The sequence below is a fragment of the Erinaceus europaeus genome, chromosome 15, assembly GCF_950295315.1.
Source record: "Erinaceus europaeus chromosome 15, mEriEur2.1, whole genome shotgun sequence".
Taxonomy (NCBI): domain Eukaryota; kingdom Metazoa; phylum Chordata; class Mammalia; order Eulipotyphla; family Erinaceidae; genus Erinaceus; species Erinaceus europaeus.
The window spans coordinates 74,445,889-74,467,045 of NC_080176.1; the positions used below are offsets into that span (position 1 = coordinate 74,445,889).

At 42.9% G+C, this 21,157-nt stretch overlaps 1 long non-coding RNA gene across 3 annotated transcripts in view; it reads left to right on the top strand.

The window, feature by feature from the left end:
* The first annotated feature begins 499 nt into the window (after positions 1-499).
* The window catches only part of LOC132533030 (uncharacterized), a 45,279-nt gene continuing 24,621 nt past the window's right edge, over positions 500-21,157 (top strand). For 2 of the 3 annotated variants that reach the window (XR_009544914.1, XR_009544915.1), the window contains exons 1-2: positions 500-553; positions 2,432-2,589. This is a non-coding gene — a long non-coding RNA (uncharacterized LOC132533030). Of the gene's footprint in view, positions 554-2,431; positions 2,590-3,817; positions 3,874-21,157 lie in introns of those variants that run through there. The other variant, XR_009544916.1, reaches the window with a different exon arrangement.

Sequence of the window (21,157 nt, forward strand, 5' to 3'; positions counted from 1 at the left end):
ATGATCCACTGCCTCCCCGCAGGAAGCTTTTTCTCCCGCCTCTTAGCATCCAGTAAAGGTGAAGGTGCATGAAAAAGGAAAAAGTCCGCGGTTGTTGGTGAGAGTGTTTTGCCGACACCTATAAAGAGGAGATGAGAGAATGTGCTATAAATCATTAAAAATAAAAATTAAGTGAAATTCACCACCCCTAACACCTGCAGACTCACCGTGCCAGCCTTTGGCTCTAGTCGCCTTTCCACTGCAGTTGGAAGAAAGCCATTCCTTCCTTGTTGTCATACTCATCACTTGTTCAGTAAGTGGCTTCCATAAGGTAAACTTTGCAGAAATGAGTCCTTCCAAAAGCTAGAAGTAATCAGAAATACTAGTAACCCCAACCTACTGTGCCCCACCAACCAGTGTTAGAGCATTTCAATCTTTGATCGAGCTTGAAAATGTTTGTGTTGTTGAATCTATGAATTTGTCGCTCAGCCTCAACCTCTTTCCATATTTCATTTCTACGGCTTTCCAAATCTTGAATGGGTGTTTGAGATAGTAGTGATTTTGACTTAACGAGGTAGGTGTGCATTTTGTTACGGCTTTATCAGGCCCTCTCACAGAGATCACAGTAATGAAGCTTCCCCCGGTGCTACAGTACTTCCTCATGTACACAGGAGGCAGGACTCAAACCAAAGCCCTGCACTTGACAAAACAAACACTCTGTCAGTGAGCTGTCTACTGGGACCTGGGGTCTGCATTCTAAAGAGGAATCTTTTTTCCCTTACTTAGAAAATACAGTCTCAGAATACTTATCATTCAGCGTTGTTGTTTTTTTTTTTTTCACAAATGCGCATGGAAGATTTTTTAAAATCTGAGAGTAGGCAACCTGGCTTCAATTATTGATTTTTCAGCTCTTTTCCTGTGGACTATGAGTGCCATACTAGTCCTAGGAAGCATACACCTACATTATTATTGTTGTTGTTTTTATAATTATTATTTTATTGCCTCCAGGGTTTCCGCTGAAGCTTGGTGTCTGAACTACAAATCTACTGCTCCTAGAAGCATTTCTTTTCTTTTCTTTTTTTCTTTTTTTTGTTGTTGTCTTCATTGCTGTTGTAGTTGAATCGGACAGAGAGAAATCAAGAAAAGAGAGGAAGACAGACAGAGATGGGGAGAGAAAGACATCTGCAGATCTGCTTCACCTCTTGTGAAGCGACCACTCTGCAGGTGGGGAGCCGGGGGCTCCAACAGAGGATGGGAGGGATAGAATGGGGATCCTTGTCGGGGTCCTTGCACTTCACGCCATGTGCACTTAACTAATGCACTACCACCCGGCCCCCACACCTACATTATTTTAATTGGTATTTCAGTGACCTTACAACTTCCCAGCTCCAGACTCATGGGCCATTACTGTTTGACCTTCTATATTCCTAGGGCTCATATCAAGCCTGCCTGTTGAATATGGACACCAGATGAAGCCTAAATGAAGGCATATTCCTCACTACCATTATATTAACTGCAGAAACAAATATTTGTAGGCTAGAGTGTGTGAGGGTCAGTGCCCTCAGTTCTCCAGGATCTTCTCCTATAGGATTTAATCATCTTTTATTCTTCATCCCTTCATTTCTGTGGGAACCAACTCTGCCTTATACAGAGGAAAAGAAGAAGGAGAAGGAAAAAGAAGAGGAGGAGGGTTTGGGAGTAAACAGAAAGATTAATTTGCTAAAGAATCAGTGTTAGGGCCAGACATTGGGGGCCAGGCTCAAGAACATGCGTTCAGACACCCAGTTCCCAGGGAGGAGAATTCATGAGTGGTAGTGCAATGCTATAGATGTCTCCCTCTCTATTTCCCATTCCTTCTCAATTTCTCTCTGTCTCTATAAAAACAAAAGATGGGAGATCGGGCAGTAGCACAGCGGGTTAAGCGCTGGTGGTATAAAGTGCAATGACCGGCATAAGGATCCCGGTTCGAGCCCCTGGCTCCCCACCTGCATTGGGGTCGCTTCACAGGTGGTGAAGCAGGTCTGCAGGTGTCTGTCTTTCTCTCTCCTTCTCTGTCTTCCCCTCCTCTCTCCATTTCTCTCTGTCCTATCCAACAACAATGACATCAATAACAACAATAATAACTATAATAATAAAACAACAAGGGCAACAAAAGGGAATAAATAAATAAATATAAAAATTGAATAAAGCTTTTAAAAATAATTATAGCTAATGTTATCAAGTGCTTGCTACAGCATTAAGTCTCTTCCTTCTTTATGATCACTACCATCAGCAGGGCCATCACTGGAGCTCAGTGTTTTGCATGAGGAATCCACCAGTTCCAGTGTCAACCCCCCCCCTTATTTTAAAGAGACAGATAGAAATTGAGAGGGAGGTGGGAGACACAGAGGATAAGAGAAAGAGAGAGACCTGCAGCACTGCTTCACTGCTCCTAGTGCTTGCCCCTTTGTAGGTGAGGACTGGGAGCTTGAACTTGAGTGCTCACACATGGCAGCGTGTACGCTTTACCAGGTGGGCCACCACCTGCTCCAAATCCTTTCCACCTTTGGCCTATGAGAGTTCACACCTGCTCCATAAGGGAAATGGCGTTATGAGGATCTCCATTTATAGGTAAGCAAACTAATACAGAGAAAACTTAAGTAATTTGCCAACATCATATAGTCGGTGGACTCAAAATCTAAGACCCACTCTATTTTATACTAAGCAGAGTGAACATAATCTCACATGAGGCACCTTAATGTCAAGCACAAGTTGATAATTTTGCTGAATTATTAATATAATTTCTTGTATTCTATTAAGCTAGGACTGTAAGACTTTTTTTTGTTTGTTTTTGCCTCCAGGGATCCTCAGTGCCTGCACCATGAATCCACTGCTCCTAGAGGCTATTTTTTTCCATTTTGTTGCCCTTGTTTTATCGTTGTTGTGGTTATTATTATTGTTGTTGGGTAGGATAGAGAGAAATGGAGAGAGGAGGGGAAGACAGAGAGGGGGAGAGAAAGACACCTGCAGACCTGCTTTACCGCCTGTGAAGTGACTCCCCTGCAGGTGGGGAGCCAGGGGCTCGAACCGGGACCCTTAAGCCGGTCCTTGAGCTTTGCGCCATGTGCACTTAACCCACTGTGTGCGCTAGGGCCCAACTCCCCAGACAATTCTATTGATATATATGGTAACATAGAAAAGTACTCAAGTTCCACTGAGTTCTTTACAAAATGAACAAATCCCATCTGGACTGAATGCAGATAGAGGAAATGGAACACATTTCTAGCAGGTATAAACTGAGGAGGGGTGTTGCTGGGCCATGGTAAATGCTGTTAAGTTTTCAAACTAGTCCGACATTCTCACCAACTGTGCATAAGTCAGCTTTCTGGCTTTTTCTTACCAATGGATAGGAGGTTGTATTCTGGACCCCAGTCCTTGGTAAGATATGAATATTGCAAATATCTTCTGTCATCTTCTGGGATGATTTTTCAGTCTTTAAATTTTTTAAAATTTATTTTCATGTGAGGTAAAGAATGAGACAAGTAAGAAGGCAGACCAGAGCACAACTCAGTTCTGGCATATGCAGTACCATGGGCTGAATCTGAGGCTCAGACGCGCAAGTGCTGTGCTCCAACGCCTAGCTGTCTCCCCAGCCTGATGACTCTTTATGCCTTGCAGTGAACAGAAGTGCATGATTTAAAAAAAAAAAAAAGAAGTGCATGATTTCAATACAGTACAATTTTATCACTGTTTCCTAATTATGCCTAGGACTGTGTGACCTGTGTATGAAATTTTACGAGGTTATAACATTTTCCTCTCAAAAAAATCTTATTGTGCTTATTTTGCATTTCAATTTTAGACTGTATATGAAATTAATTTCCTGTACAGTATGAGGGAAGTATGAAGATGTACTTTTTGTTCTGTGCGGATAGTTACACAGTATATGGTTAGTCGGTCTGATGTTAGTCATGTATCATAGTCAAATATTACAACTCCAGCGTCATTTAAAATATCATCCTTTCTTCCCTGCTACTCAGTATCATCTTTGTCATAAATCAGGTGACAGATATGTGTGAACTGAGTATTCAGTTTCTTTCTTTTTTGCCTCCAGAGTTTATTGCTGGGACTTGGTGCCTGCATTACAAATCCACTGCTTCAGTGGCCATTTTTTAAATTTTTTAGATATGACAGAGAGAAATTGAGAGGGCAAAGGAAGATAGAGAGGGAGAGAGACACCTACAGACTTGCTTCACCACTTGTCAAGAGACCCCCTGCAGGTGGGGAGCAGGGGGAGCGAATTGGGATCCTTGTGCTTAGTACTATGTGTGCTTAACCTGGTGTGCTCCACCACCTGGCCCCCTGAATATTCAGTTTCCATGGGTCACTTTGTCTATTCTTGTGCCAGTACTTACCTCCTTAAGTGCTAATATGTTATATATAAAACACTTTCACTTAACAGCAAGACTATGTTCTGCCTGCTCCATTTATAAGAAACAGTCTCTTAAATCTGGAATAACTTCTTGGCAATCTTAAATGCTCTTTTCCAAGGTTTCACCGGTTATATATCAGTCACTATGCATGGAGGCTTAGGTATCAACTGACTGAGTCTGCATCCTGCTTTTATCCAGCAAGTGTTTTTAAAGATTGGGAAGATGACACAGTACTAGAACAAAGGACTTGGATGGGAGAGCTTGTGGGCTTGATCCCTGGCACCACCAATAGCCAGAACTGAATAGGGTTCTGGTTAAAAAAAAAAAAAAAGTCCCAGGAAGGGCAGGCAGAGGTGCTCCCAGTTGAGTGAACACGCTACCATGTGCATGGACCTGAGTTCAAGCTCTGTGAGCAGTGAAACTGTGCTGCAGGTGACTCACTCTCTCCTTCTCTATCACCCTCTCCCTTCTCAATTTCTATCTCCTTCCAAAAATAAATAAAAAAAAAACATTTAAATGCCACATGTGAAGGGAAGTTAATAACAGTACCCATGCCATTCTGTTTTAGAAATAATTCAGTGTCTGGTAGCTAGTGAGCTTTTAGTAAACTTTAGCTGTGTCTGTGTCTGTTTACCACTCCTTCCCTGACAGTTGGCAAAGAGAAGCCCAACTCAGCCCCATCAAACCAGTCATGTGATGGCATTCATCCGAATACATAGCTCATTTGTTCTTTCCAGTGCCCCCCTTTTTTGTCCTGAAGATAAGGAAATACATGTGGCATAATCAGATATGAACAGTGAACGGTGTAGTTTGTTTTCTCTTTGTTTTTGCTTTTTATTAACATAATCTGTTAATTAACTTCTTCTAGGTAATTAATAGTAGATCTTTCATGTAAGTGGTAGTCCGTTAACTCAGCCTGCAGGTTTGTCTTCACTTAAAATATCTATTCATGGCAGAGAGTAGATAGCATTATGGTTATGCAAACAGATTCTCATGCCTGAGGCTCTAAAGTTCCAGGTTCAATCCCTCACACTACCATAAACCAGAACTGAACAGTGCTCTGGTTTTTTTAAAAAAATCTATTCATTTAATTTATGATATCACATACAAATAAATGTTTTTAGTTAAAGGCAAGGAATAGCTCATTTGGTAGAGTGCCCACTTTGCCATGAGTGAGGACCTGGCTTTGAGCCCTTGGCCACCACATATAACTTTTATTCATATATGAAAAGCTATATGAGTCTTTATACCTCCATTGAGATAAGTTTTATTTTTCATTCTTGTTATAAATTGAAATAATAGTTAGGAAGAAAGAAGTGACAGGAAGAAAAGAGAGGAAGGCAGGATAACAGAAAGCAAAAGAAGGGAGAAAGATATGTTTCGAAAGGGGCGCAGGCTGTACTCCGGTATCCTGTACCATTTGGACCACAGGGTAAATATTTGTAGATATTGATTCCCTGATGCAAAAGGACAGTCCAAGGGAGGTTAAACAAGAAATTCAACCTGGGAATCATGCTAGCTCTAAAGAAAGAAGGGTATTCATTTCACTCCTAGATTGCTCCCTAGCTGGTGAAGGGAAGACACACCATGGCGATGCATATGATTTAGAGCCAGAGAGCGTCCTCTGAAGACTTCTATTTAATTCAACTTGATCTCTTTCTTGAAGACACCATATCCACCCTCAGACCTCTCATGAAGCCTAAGATTGACAAAGAATTATATCAAGAAGCAACCAGTACCCATGAAGAATTATGTGAAGGCTGCGTACTGAGTATCCTGGAGTGGTACTCTGGTCTGTCTCCCATACAATAAGTAAATGTTTATTTTATTTAAGTTTTTAATTATTATCTCTATTTATTTATTGGATAGAGACAGTCAGAAGTTGAGAGGGAAGAGGGAGACAGGAAGAGAGACAGAGAGACACCTGCAGCCCTGCTTCATCAGTCATAAAGCTTTCCCCCATAGGTGGGGACTGGAGGCTCAAACCCTGGTCCTTGTGCACTCAGCAAGGTGCGCCACTACCCAGTCCTATAAATGAAATGTTTAAAATTGAATTAATGTTTGCTTCCTCTCCTCCCCAGAATTTAGCAAGCACAGAGTCAAAAATCTGTAATTTTAAACTCTTAAGAACTTGGGACAAAACATACTTTACTTAAATCCAGGTTGGGCTGAAATTGAGCACAATTTAATTTCAAAGGAGAGGGTCTACTAAAAAAATCCACAGCATCACGTCAAATCTACTTCAAGGAACACAAATTTTACAGTGTGTTGCTTTGCCGTGTGTGCAGCCCAGGTTAGCCCTTAGCGTGATCAGTGACTGGCAATGGGAAGACATACCACTGCCGGGCTAGCTTCTTGGGTGGGAGACAGACAACCAGGGACTCATAGTTAAGCTGTATGCGGTATCTCTTTATTCATGTAGAACGCAGCACAATCTAAGCTAAACTAAGCTCTAATCACAATCCTGTCCTTATATATATATATACTCGCCAAGTAGAGTGGAAACAGGATGTGATGTAGAGAGGGTGGAGCAAAAAAAGACTGGTGCAAATCAGGGTGTACTAGGAGAGGGGGCGGAGCAAAAAGACATCATGAACCAGTGGGTATTAAACCAGGCAGGGTGGTGCTTAGTTAATAGTGGTTATGTAAATAGAATACAGTGTTAAGCAGGGGGGATTAAACCAATGAAACAGAAGAGGTCTTAGAAGCATACCAACATACCACAACTGCTTTAAAGGAGGTTTCACTCTCTTTGCCTTTCTTCCTATCTATGTCTAGGAGAAAGAGAAAGAGAGAGAAGAATAGAAGGAAGAAAAATAATATATATATATTTTTAGAGATTTTTTACAGGGGGTCAGGTGGAGCACAGGGTTAAGCGCACATAGTATCAAGTGCAAGGGCCAGCGGAAGGATCCCTGTTTGAGCCCCCAGCTCCCTGCCTGCAGCGGCTCCCTTCTCAAGCTGTGAAGCAGGTCTGCAGCAGTCTATCGTTTTTCTCCCCTCCACCTCAATTTCTCTCTGTCTTATCCAATAAAACAAAATGAAAATAAATAAAGAAAAAGAAAGAAAGAAAAACTGGCCTCCAGGAGCCGTGGATTGTAGTGCTGGCACCGAGCCCCAGCAGTAACCCTGGAGGCAAAAAGAGAGAGAGTGAGAGAGATTTTTAAATTTTTTTTTTTACTAATAATTCAGGAGTAATACATACTGCATGGTAGGGGAGATAACTCAGGGAGTTGAAAACAGCACTTGGCATGTGAAAGACCGTGAGTTCAGTTGTCAGCATTGCATATGCCAGAACAGTGTTACAATCTCTCTCATGAAATAAAAATAATTTTTTCTAAAACACCCTTCAGGGACCAGCTGGTGGCTCTCCTAGTAGAGCACACACATTACAGTGTGCAGGGACCTGGGTTCAAGTCCTTGGTCCCCACCTGTAGGAGGAAAGCTTCAAGAGTGTTGGAGCAGTGCTGCAAGTATCTCTCTGTCTCTGTCTCTGTCTCACAACTTATATAAAAAAAAGAGTGGTGAGGCTAGGTGGTAGCACATATTACCAAGCAAAAGGACCTGGGTTCAAGCCCCCACTCACTGCTGCTGGGGGGTCTGATTCACAAATGATGAAGCAGGTCTGCCGGTGTCTGTCTTTCTCTCCTTTTCTCTATCTCCCTGCCCTTTCTCAATTTCTCTCTGTTCTAATGAAAATCAGAAGAAAAAAAAAAGGATAAAGTGACCACTGGAAGTGAAGGATTCATAATGCCTACCAGCATTGAGCCCCAACAATCACCCTGGTGGGGGAAAAAAAAAAACCAAACAAACCAAACCCTAGGAATGGTGGAGTCGCACAGGCATGGGCCCTGGAGATAACCATGGTGGCAAACATCCAAATGGAGAAAAGCAAAACAATACAAAGAAGTAGAACAGGTTATTTACACAAAGGGAAATCTGAATTACATATATAAATGTTTGTCCTGAGCAGTGTGAATAAAGACAAATCCAAATTAAAATGTGACACATGGCCCTTTGGAACAAAATAGATGGAACTGAAGGTGATTATGCTTAGCGAAAATAAAACAAGAGATGAGAGACAGCTACCAGATGGTTCCACTCATATGTGGAATCTAGAGATCTAATTCTGATTCACATGAACTTGCCAAAAAATAAAAATAAAAAAAACTCAGAAGCAAGCAAACTATAAGACTGGTGAGAGCTACCGTGGTTATCTTTGGGAGTGTGGGAACACAGACCTTTTATGGTGGGTATGGTGTGGAACTATACATTGTAGCCTTACAATCTTGTAACATGCTATTAATAGCAAGTAAAAAAAATTTAAATGTAACAAATGAACTTGCAAAAACAATAACAGAAAGAAGCAAACAAGCTGCCTCTCAAACTTTGTGAGAACCCTGGTGGTTACTATTGGAAAGTGGAGGACACAGAACTTTGTTGGTGGGTATAGTGTACAACTATGCCCTGTAATCTTATAGACTACTATTAATTACAAATGAAAAGGAGGATTTCATTTTGCAGCCATCAGAATAAAAAATTAAATCTGACAATGTCAAATGTTGACAAATATGCAGAAAAATGAGAGATGTTAAGCCTTCCCCTCCCAAAGCCATTGCAGTCTTGTTGCTGGAGTTGTGGTGAAATCTGTAGTCAGTTGCCCCGACCAGCAGGGTGGTGAACAGGGGCTAGGAACCTAAAAGACCTGGAATGACAGGGACAAGAGACACAAAAGAATGACAGCAAGACAAGTTTCTGATCAAGCTGCAAAATTTTATTGTGTCCACAGGCATTTTAAGGCTTTGGGAAAGGGGGAGCATAGGGGGAAGGGGGAGGCAGAGATCGCGGTGGAGGGTCCCTTGCAACTATTTCTGTTAAACTATAACTATATGGTATGTCACTATAACTATATGGTATGTCACTTAGTTTCTGGCAAACATCCTTCCTACGGGAATTAGAAACTTATCTCAAGGGCTTCTGTTGTTTCAAGGATTAGCGTCTATCAAGCAGAGAAATGGTTCTGGCAGTCAGTGAAACACTTCAGCAGTGTTACTGTTATGATAGACCCTCAAAAATGAGGTCTTAAGTTGCATGGAAAGGATTCACTTAGTTGCAACAAAAGCAATGTTATGACTATAATTATATGCCCACCTGTTGTCTGCACTAGCAACTTAGTTATTTTGGGAAATTAATAATGACTTTGGGCTAATCTATTTATCAAGAGAGTAACAGTGATATCATTCTGCTGTATCCTTCAAGGTGTAATCATTTGTGCCTGCTTGCTTGTGTTCATTCTCATCATGTTGAAGCATCACTGAGTGCGCCACTATACTAGAGTAGACTTAGTAAAATCTACAATCTCTTAACTGATTCTGGTTGAATCTTTAAGAATTAGAAAATTGTCACACAAATGGGTACTTTTGAATGACAGAACACAGGAGCATTTATCTTCTGGAACTGTAGGTGAGGCTGGACTTGGTGCAGGGAGGTACAACCCAGCACTGCTCCCATCTGTGAATGTCCTTGGCTCTTCTTGACAATGACTTTGTCTTTAAATTCACACCAAGTTCTCACTGACAGAACCAGTGCTTAACATGTAGAAGGCCCTGGATTCAGTCCCTAGCACCACACACACACACACACACACACACACACACACACACACACTCACTCACCCACAGATTAAGAAAATCTCTCTCCTAAGCCTTGGAATTAAGTCTTCCCTAAAAAAAATTAAAATAAAAAAAATTAAAAGTCTGCCCTTGGGAGTCGGGAGGTAGCACAGTGGGTTAAGCAGACATGGCGCAAAGTGCAAGGACCAGCATAAGGATCCCAGTTTGAGCCCCCAGCTCCCCACCTGCAGGGGAGTCGTTTCACAGGCAGTGAAGCAGGTCTGCAGGTGTCTGTCTTTCTCTCCCCCTCTCTGTCTTCCCCTGCTCTCTCCATTTCTCTCTGTCCTATCCAACAACGATGACATCAATAACAACAACAATAATAACTACAACAAGGGCAACAAAAGGGAATAAATAAATAAATAAATATTTTTAAAAGTCTGCCCTTTATTCTGTGTGAGTCAATTTATCTTACTGACCCATGTTTAAAATATTAATAATTGCTGCAGGTAGACCACACACTGGTTCAGTTATTGATAAAGATCATGGGATATCTTGGCTTGCTTAATATCAGTAGTCCTTCCTCCTGCACCACTGGTGGAAATGTAAGCTGGTTCAACCCTTGTGGAGAGCAGTCTGGAGAACTCTCAGAAGGCTAGAAATGGACATATCCTATGACCCTGCAATTCCTCGCCTGGGGATATATCCTAAGGAAACAAACACACCTATCCAGGAAGATCTGTGTATACCTCTTTTTGTAGCAATAGCCAAAATCTAGAAGCAACCCAGGTATCCAACAATAGATGAGTGGCTGAGAAAATTGTGGTATATATACAACGGAATACTACTCGCTATTAAAAATTGTGAATTGGGGGTCTGGCGGTAGTACCACGGGTTGAGCGCAGGTGGGAATCGTTCTGGCTCCTACGCTATTTAATATTTACATCGATGACCTCCCAGAAACTTCTTCAAGGAAGTTTATCTACGCCGATGACATCTGCTGTGCAACTCAGGCATCCAAGTTCGACATCCTCGAGGAAATACTCACGAAAGACATGTCTCTGATATCTGATTACTGTAAAAAATGGCGACTAATCCCTAGAACTGCAAAACTGTATCATCTGTTTTCCATCTACACCATGCCTTGGCCTCGCATGAGCTTAATGTGCAGCTTGGCGATACGAGAATCCGGCATGAAGCCCAGCCAATCTATCTTGGTGTTACTCTCGATCGCACTCTGTCATTTCACAAACATCTCATAAAAACTGCAGCAAAGGTGGGCGCGAGGAATCACATCATTGCAAGACTGGCCAGCTCCTCATGGGGCGTGAGTGCTTCCACACTACGATCATCATCTCTGGCATTATGCTATTCCACTGCAGAATACTGTGCCCCAGTATGGTTCCGTAGCCCCCATGTCCACTTGGTCGATTCCAAATTATATTCCTCCATGAGGATCATTTCTGGAACCATCCGTTCCACCCCGGTTCCATGGCTGCCAGTTCTTAGCAACATCGCCCCGCCAGATATTCGTCGGGATGCGGCATCATCTAAGTTCATTTCCCATGTCTACACTCGACCGGACCTGCCAATATACGTGGGTATCTTCGCCCACCCTGTCCAACGCTTGACGTCTTGTCACCCAATCTGGTCCCCTATGCCTACACTGAACTTCTCTGTTCCAGACTCTTGGAAACAGAGTTGGCAGTCAGCTGAGGTAAAGAACAAACACCTCATCACAGACCCCTGCAAGCGTCAACCCGGCTTTGACCTAGCACGTTGTGACTGGGCCCTCCTCAATCGCTATCGAACAGGCCATGGCCGGTGCGCCGCTATGTTCCATCGCTGGGGAGCCAGAGACCACCCGAACTGCCCCTGCGGCTTCAGACAGACTATGACCCACATAGTCAACGACTGCCACCTCTCCAGATTCAAAGGAGGTCTCAAAACTTTACATCAGGCTCAACCTGACGCTGTTTACTGTAAACCATTACCCCCCCCCCAAAAAAAGAGTAGTGATTCTTGAATGTTAATGGGACTCAGAATTGCCTGCAAATCCCTAATTCACATTATAAAGCCAAGGAGCTAGCTCAGCACTAGTACACGCAGCCTGCAAGGCCTAGTCCCCCAGAGACTCCGGGTTCTATCCCAGTACCACTCTGGGGCAAAACTGAGCAAATCTTTGGTCTCTTTCACTCTTGCTCCTAAAACTAAACTGACATTTTTTAAAAAAATGCATTACTATTTAACTCTAGACCTGGGAACCACACGTTGAAATTCATTGGCTTAGAGGAATTATGGTCTATGTGGGGATACACTTGGCTTTCTTGTGCTACACAGATTGCGTGGGAGAGGTGGCTATCTGATCAAAGCAGAGAGCTATTCAGAAGTAAACTATCGAAATAGCAACACAAAGACTGAAAAGCAATCAACTGTGCCTGGTACACAAGTTGAAACATGAACATGGTAATTTCCCTTGGAGTGTAAAGATGATTGATTAGGGAAGCAACAAATAAGATTGATCTGAGTTAGGATAAGATGACATAATTAGAAGAATAAAGACTTCTGGGGGACTGAGTGGTGGTGTACCTGGTTAAGGACACATTTACAATGCACAAGGACCCAGGCTTAATTCCCTGGTCCCCACCTGCAGGTGGAAACCTTCATGAGTGGTGAAACAATGTTGCAGATATCTGTCTGTCTGTCTCTCTCTCCTTCTCTATCTTCCTCTTTCTTATTGATTTCTTATTGTCTTTATGCAATAAATACATAAAGATAATAAAAAAAATTTAAAAAAAAGAATTTTGGGGTCAGGTGATGGTGCATCTGGTTGAGTGCACACATTACAATGTATAAGAACTGGGGTTCAAGTCTTCAGTCCCTACCTGCTTAGGGAAAGCTTTGAGGGTGTTGACGCAGTGTTACAGGTCTCTCTTTCTCCCTGTCTCTCTCTCTCTCTCCATTTCTATCTTCCCCTTTTCTCTCGATTTTCTCTGTCTCTATTCAAAATTAATAAGGAAAATATGAATATTAAAAAAGAACAAAAGCTTTTGACTTCAAGATTACCTTGTAGTTCAAAGAAGTTTTTTAATCAAGCACAGATGCAATATGTAAGGTATTTATTTATTTTGTGCAATCCTGTCACCAAAGGTCTGTGTCCCCACCCCACCCCACCCCCATAGATAACCTCTATAATTCTTCCACAGTCCCAGATATAGGTTGACATTTTTTTCAATTTGTATTTTCAGTTCTCTATCTTCCGCATATGAGTGAAACCATTCTGTAGTTGTCCTTCACCTCTTTTATTATTTATTAATTAATTTATTTATTTATTCCCTTTTGTTGCCCTTGTTGGAGTTATTACTGTTGTTGTTATTGATGTCATCGTTGTTGGATAGGACAGAGAGAAATGGAGAGAGGAGGGGAAGACAGAGGGAGAGAGAAAGATAGACACCTGCAGACCTGCTTCACCACTTGTGAAGCGACTTCCCTGCAGGTGGGAAGCCAGGGGCTCGGACTGGGATCCTCACGCTGGTCCTTGGGCTTTGTGCCACATCCGCTTAACCCGCTGTGCTACAGCCGAACTCCCAGTCCTTCACCTCTTTAAGATGTAAGGTTTCTAAGCAAGCCAGTCATGGAACTGAACTGAATCTGTCTATGTAGGACAGGCCCTCACTTCCCTGGATCATCTCTCCTCCTGAACTGTAGAGTCATTATTTCCTGTGAAAGGCTGCAACATATTTGCTAGGGCATGGCTACAGAGTGATTTGCTTAACTTCTTCTCAGTGTGCTTTTAATTGGGACACCTTTTTTAGGAGGGTGTGATAATGGAAATACTAATTGGTCAATTCTTCTGATCAATTCTATTTATAACAATTATCCAAAGCAGGCTAAGAAGATGAATAAAGAGGTTTCTCAGAGTGTGTTCCTTAAGACCCCTTTCCCAAGAGACACTACAGTGTACTGTGAGAGTAAGAATCCTATCTGTGAGCAAGTTTACGAGATGTCAGTTTTCACATGCACATCGAAGTGTTGAAAGCTCACAGAAAGTCTCTGCTTTGGTGGTGGAGCTAATTAACGTTGTTTTAACCTGACACTTCCCAAGGTTTTTTGGTCACAGGTGCCCGCCCCCCCTTTTTTCACAGGACTTGCTAATATATAGCAAGACTTCTGTCTTATGAAAACAGTACAGGAAGTATTGAGTAGAACTACTGTAAAACACCATAAAAAAAAAAAAACACCCTCTGTTTCTCTTGGTTCTGGCAGCTAACCTCTGTGCTCCACAGTCAAAGTCAACTTTTTGGTTTAACCTATACCATGGGTAAGCTGTGAGCAAACACAATGAAAGGATTTCCTGTGACTTCTCTGCTAATTCCTGCTTCCCTACAGCAGAATATAAGAGGACTTTATACAGTCCTTTATGCAGTCAATGCTGCAATATATGGATTTGTTTTTTTAAATTGTGTGTTTAAGCACTGCCTTGCCATTTATGAGATTGTATTTTGTTTTCTAATTTATTGACTAGGGACAGAGGGAAATCAAGAGAGAAGTGAGAGACAGAGGGAAAGAGAGTGACACCTGCCGCATAGCTTCACCCCTTGCAGGTGGAGACAAGAGGCTTGGACCTGTATCCTCAACAGGATATGACACCACTGAGCCCTTATATTTTGTTTTTGTTTGTCTTTCTTTTATTCATTGCAGTGCAATAGATGCAATACCTCTATTCTACCACTGAGCTACCACTCCAGTCAATCCTAGTATGTATATGTGTGTGTTCATAGAGAGTTATGGATAGAAAAGAGATAGAGAGGGAGTCGGGCTGTAGTGCAGCGGGTTAAGCGCAGGTGGCGCAAAGCACAAGGACCGGCATAAGGATCCCGGTTCGAACCCCGGCTCCCCACCTGCAGGGGAGTCGCTTCACAGGCGGTGAAGCAGGTCTGCAGGTGTCTGTCTTTCTCTCCTCCTCTCTGTCTTCCCCTCCCTCTCTCCATTTCTCTCTGTCCTATCCAACAACGACAACAACAATAATAACTACAACAATAAAACAACAAGGGCAACAAAAGGGAATAAATAAATAAAAATTAAAAAAAAGAAAGAGATAGAGAGAGGGAAAGGGAGAGAGAGAGAGAGAGAGAGGCCATAGTACTGAAGTTTCCTTCAATGTGGTGGAGGCCCGACTGGATCTTATATCACGAACATGGCAAAGCAGTGCTCTCTCCAAGTAAGCTATTTGCCAGCTCCTGAGATGTTATCATTATTATTATTATTACTATTAAAATTATCTTTATTGAATAGAGACAGCCAGAAATCAAGAGGGAGGGAGTGATAGAGAGGGAGAGAGGTAGAGAGACACCTGGAGCACAGCTTCACCACTTGCAAAGCTTTCCCCCTGCAGGTGGGGTCTGGGGGCTCGAACCTGGGTCCTTGTGCATTGTAACATGTGCGCTCAACTAGGTGTGCCACCACCTAGCCCCCTACTTTATTATTTTTTAAATATTTAATTAATTTATTTATGAGAAAGATAGGAGGAGAGAAAGAACCAGACATCACTCTGGTACATGTGCTGCCGGGGACTGAACTCAGAACTTCATGCTTGAGAGTCCAATTCTTGATCCACTGCGCCACCTCCCGGACCACCCTGAGATGTTTTTAAAAGTGTCCCACAGGCAAGGAACAGATTCATGAATGCAATCAATCCCAGCATGCTGGTTGAATAGCCTTTAGCAGCCCGCCAGCAACACTTTCAAAAATCTGAGTGATTGAATCATCAATGATGTTTATTTTATTTATTTATTTTTATGATGTTTATTTTGAATACAATTTGTCCTCAGTTCTCCAAACTTTATTTTAATTTATTATTAATCCCTGTGAGAGCTCCTTCTCTGTAGCTTCATTCTATTTGATATTTGTAATATATATTCATAATAAATGAATAGATATGAATAAAAATAATAAAATAATAGCTGTTCATAATAGAAGCTTCAGGTAGTGATTTTTTTCCCTGCTCAACTTGTGAAATTCTGCTTGGTAATCTCATTTTATAGCAACGTAGGTGAGGAGACATGCAACAATGCTAAATGTGTGCTCTCGTGATAATTCTCCCTCAGTCCCTGCTTTGACTCACATTTTACAGACAATCTGAAGAGACATCTCATGGGGTACATTCTCAGAGCCCCTCCATCCCACTAATTTCTCTTTGATGTCTACTAATGGGGGGATAGTCCTGTACCCCAACTCCCACCCGCCTCCACCAAGTGTTTACATTCTTTTCTTTTTCCTTTTAATAGTTTCTTTAGTCCCGTTGCATGCCCCATATTGGCAAGTGATTGCTCCGCATTGTGTCGATGCACATCGTGTCAGCCTGCGATCATGGAAGCTCACGCTCTGAGATTTAAATTGGCCGGTCAGCAGAGACAAAGGGCTGCGGGGTCTTGTACCAGAGTGAAGCTGCTCAATATTGACATAGTGAGTCGTCTCGAGAAGATTAACGAGAAGATTAACGAGGGCAACTCGAAAAGCAGGCGGAGGGACAGAGAGTGACAGGAGCTTTATGGGGTGTCAGTGCCTCCCAGGGGAGACTTCATCTTCTTCCTCAAAGAGACGCCTTTAGGGATCATGACACTTGAATTCCTGGTGAATCTAGTGTCATCTTAGCTTGACCAGCTCTGGAAGAACATATTAACCTCTGCTTGTGATTTTCAGAAAACCATTCTAATTTAGCAAGTAATTAAGGGTCACATGCAGGATAAAGAGCTGGATAATCTTGGATTACCCACAGGAAGCTTTGTTTCCCAGGCAACCCCCTGATGGAGGGGCAGTTGGTTAATGAACTGGGAATGGTGACTGGCTCCCAGACCCAGCAAGCCAGGCGAAGGGAAGGCACAATTAGATTGCTATGGAAGGATTCCATGATAGAAAAACCAGTGCTTCCCAAGCCAGTGGAGGCAAAAGATTTCAAGGAAGGACCTCTTTGCTACTATTCTGCTAGAGCAAACCTATGGCTCTAAAGTTAGCTGATCTGGAGGCTCAGCGATGCCAATCTGGCTGATGAATGTTAGATGCATCTCCAGCTGGGTTCTCTGCTTGCAGGGCTTCCTATGACCTAATTACCCACAGCCTAGAGTGGTGGCCTCAGTGACCAGACCAGCCTAGGAAAGTGGCCCAAGGGACCTTTGGAAGAGCAGACAAAAGTGGCATTGTCCACCAGAATCTTTGATATCCCACGAGGGCCTATGAAACACGATGGGATTGCACAGAGAAGCATCCTAAGAGGATTCTGGGTCAGGCTGGTAAAGGTGGAATGGCTGAGTGACCAAGAGAATTACAGTAAGATGAGCAAGAAAACAAATGAAATTCCACATGGACACCCCACAGGGGCAGAGAAAATTCTAGAACTTTTGATGACTCTTCAATGCCTCTCTCTTTCTTTCTCCTCTCCTCTCTTCTCTCTCTCTCTGTCTCTCCCTCTCTCTCTCCTTCTCTCTTTCTCCCTGTCTCTTTTATCTTGCCTCCAGGGCCTGGTCTTTGCACCATGCATCCACTGCTCCTGGTGTCCATATATAAATATATATATATATTTTCCATTGTTGTTGCTGCTATTGCTATTGTTGTTGGATAGGACAGAGGGAAATTGAGAGAGGAGGGAATACAGAGAGGGGGAGAGAAAGATAAGACACCTGCAGACCTGCTTCACTATTTGTGAAGCAACCCCCTACAGGTGGGGAGCTAGGGGCTTGAACTGGGATCCTTGTACCTGTCCCTGTGTTTTGCATTATGTACATTATGTAATGCATTATGCATTATTGTATTAATCCTCCCCTTTCAAAATATTTTAATTTATTTGTTATTGGATAGAGACAGAAATTGGATGGGAAGGGGAGACAGAGAGGGAGAGAAACAGAGAGATACCTGTAGTCCTGCTTCACTACTTATGAAGCTCCCCTCCCCCAGTAGGTGGGGACCAGGGGCTTGAACCCAGGTCCTTGCACACTGTAACATGAGCACTTAGCCAGGTATGCCACCACCTGGCCCCAGTGCTTCTTCATCTCTCTCTCTCTCTCTCCAATGATCAAGTTTGGGTCTTAGCATCTCTGTAGCACTTTTTTTTCAAGCTTTATTTATTTATTTGATAGGATAGAGAAATTTAGAGGGAAGGAGGGTAGAGATAGAGAGAGGGAGAGAAACACCTGCAGCATTGCTTCACTGCTTGTGAGGTTTTTCCCTTGCAGGTGGAGACCAGGGTCTTAAACCTGGGTTGTTGTGCAGTGTAATGTGCGCACTTAACCAGACATGCCACCACCCATCCCCTGTGTAGCACCTTCAATGACTCTGTGAACCCTTACTCACTGAACCACATCCCACTCTTGGCTCTGGGTTCCCTTTCAATGTTCATTCATAGTCTCATGTGCCTTAGTCTCCCACCTCTTGGCTGTGAGCCACAGTCTACTTGTTCAAGAGTCTATAAACATTTTATAAGAATCTCTTGTGCAGCAAGTACTGTGCTAGGTACTAGATAAGCACAGATGAATGAAATATGGCATCTGCTAGCCCAAGCCAGTGAGAGAGGCAGACATGTGATTAGGAATACACTACCATAAACTGAGCAAGATGCAAATGCTGGGGGTGAGAGATAGCTTGCCTGGGGGGAGGGCACACTTTGCCAGGTACAGAGACCTGGCCACCATATGGAAGTAGCTTCATGGGAAAGCTTCATGCGTGGTGGAGCCAGGCTATGGTGTCTCTATTTCTTTCCTTCCTTCCTTCCTTCCTTCCTTCCTTCCTTCCTTCCTTCCTTCCTTCCTTCCTTCTTCTCTTTCTTTCTCTTTCTCTTTTTTCCTCTCTTTCTGTCCACCCCCCACCCCACTGTATCAGTATTTGAGGGAAAGAAGTCCATGAGGAGCAATTGAATTGTGCAGGTGCAGAGCACCAGCAAAAGCCTTGATGGACAAAGATCTCAGTGCAAGTGGCTAGGTAGCTAGTTAGCTAGTCTGCACATTCTTAGGAAGAGGAGCTAGAAAGCATGGCTTCTCACCAAGGCTAATGCATAGGACTAAACTAGAAAATTATTTATTTATTAAAAAAAATTTTAGGAACTACTAGCAGTTAAAAAATTAGCTTATATCACCAAATCAAGAAAGAGAAGGGAAGCAGAGGGCTAGTGGACTTTTGGGTGAAGGGAAAAGGAGGAAGGAAGTCACTTGGGCAAATATTTTCTATGACATTTTCAGGAAGATGAGACCAGCATGCTGCTAACTCAGCAGTCTAAGGGGAAGACACCTATATGGACTGATCTACCATGATAGAAGACAGCAATTCTGGGGGCTGGGTGGTAGCACACCTGGTTGAGCGCACATGTTATAATGCGCAAGGATCCGGGTTCAAGCCCCCACTCCCTACCTGCAGGGGAAACCTCAAAAGTGGTGAAGCAGTGCTGCAGGTGTTCTTCCCCCTCCTTTTATTTTTCTGACTCTCCCCCCCCCCCGCCGCCAGGCTTATTGCTGGGGCTTGGTGTTGGCACTACAAATCCACTACTCCTGGGGGCATTTTTTTTTCATTTTATTGGTTAGGACAGAGAGAAATTGAGAGAGGAGAGGGAGACAGAGAGGGAGAAAGAAAGACACCTTCAGACTTGCTTTATCACTTGCAAAGTAACCTCCTTGCAGGTGGGTAGCCAGGGGGCTCAAACCAAGATGCTTAACCTTTATACTATGTGCACTTAAACTGGTGCATTAATGTCTCTCTCTCTCTCTCTCTTTCCCTCTCCCTCTCCCTCCCTTTCCCTCTTTATCTCCCTCTTCCTCTTAATTTTTGGCTGTCTCTATCCAATAAATAAAGATGAAAAAAAAAAAAGGGATTCTGAAGGATTGATGGGATTTGTGAAGGTTAGACACTTGTTCAGGGAATTTATAGTGACCAATAAATGAATATTCAATGTTGATAAAACATCAGAAACACAAAAGGAGGGTCAGGAGCCAGCTCACCTGGTAGAATACACACACAGGAGTGTCGTTCACTGGGGAAGTTTCAAAAATAGTGAGGCAATGCTGGGGTAGACCTCCTTCTATCTTTGCTCCTCTTTCGTTCTCTTTCTCTGAAATTGAAAGAAAACAAAAAGAAAAAAAAGAACTTGGGGGCCAGGTGGTGCTGTGCCTGCTTAAGTGCACTATAGTGTGCAAGGACCTGGGTTCAAGCCCCTAGTCCTCACTTGCAGGGGAGAAGCTTCACAAGTGGTGAAGTAGAGCTATAGGTGTTTCCTCCTCCTCCTCTCAATTTCTCTTGTCTCTATCCAATAATAAATAAATAGCTTTTTTAAAAAAATCATCGAAAAAGTAAGACTCCACAGGGAACAAATAGTAGCATCATACAGGCACCAAGTAGATAGAAGATAAAAGGAACCCAATAAAGTTCAAAATTCTCTGGGGAATGGAAACCAAAGCAGTATTGCTGAGTAAGAAGCAAGGTCTCAAAGAAATTTGGTCCAAAGAATTTTCAAAGATATTTGAAGTCATCAGACTAAAGGTAAAAAAGAGGAACAAGGGAGAACTGGAGGTGCTAGGTCCACCCAGGGAAATGGAACCCACCTCGTTGTACGGTGCAGACTTGTCATCCAAGAGAACATGGGGCTTTCTTAGATGCTTCAAAAGAGCGCTCCTGTGAGGCATCAGTTGACTCAGCTGAGATGTTCACACGTGTGTGAGAAGGGGCAACGGGCTGACAGAGGTGGGGAGTATCTGGCTTTCTTTTCATTCAGCACAGCAAATTCTCACTGAGTGTGGAGTATTGGAAATTGCAATTTGTAATAATGAGGCATCACAGAAGTGATTATTACCATATGTCAAATGACATAAATAGGAGCGAAAGGAAGGTCTTACAGCAGGTATCTGGTTACACACACACACACACACACACACACAGAGAGTGAGAGAGAGGAAAGGGGAAGTTCTGGGAGTCGGGCAGTAGCACAGCAGGTTAAGGGCAGGTGGCGCAAAGCGCAAGGACCGGCCTATGGATCCCAGTTGGAGCCCCCAGCTCCCTACCTGCAGGTGGTGAAGCAGGTCTGCAGGTATCTATCTTTCTCTACCCCTGTCTTCCCCTCCTTTCTACATTTCTCTCTGTCCCATCCAACAACAACATCAATCATAACTAGAACAATAAAAC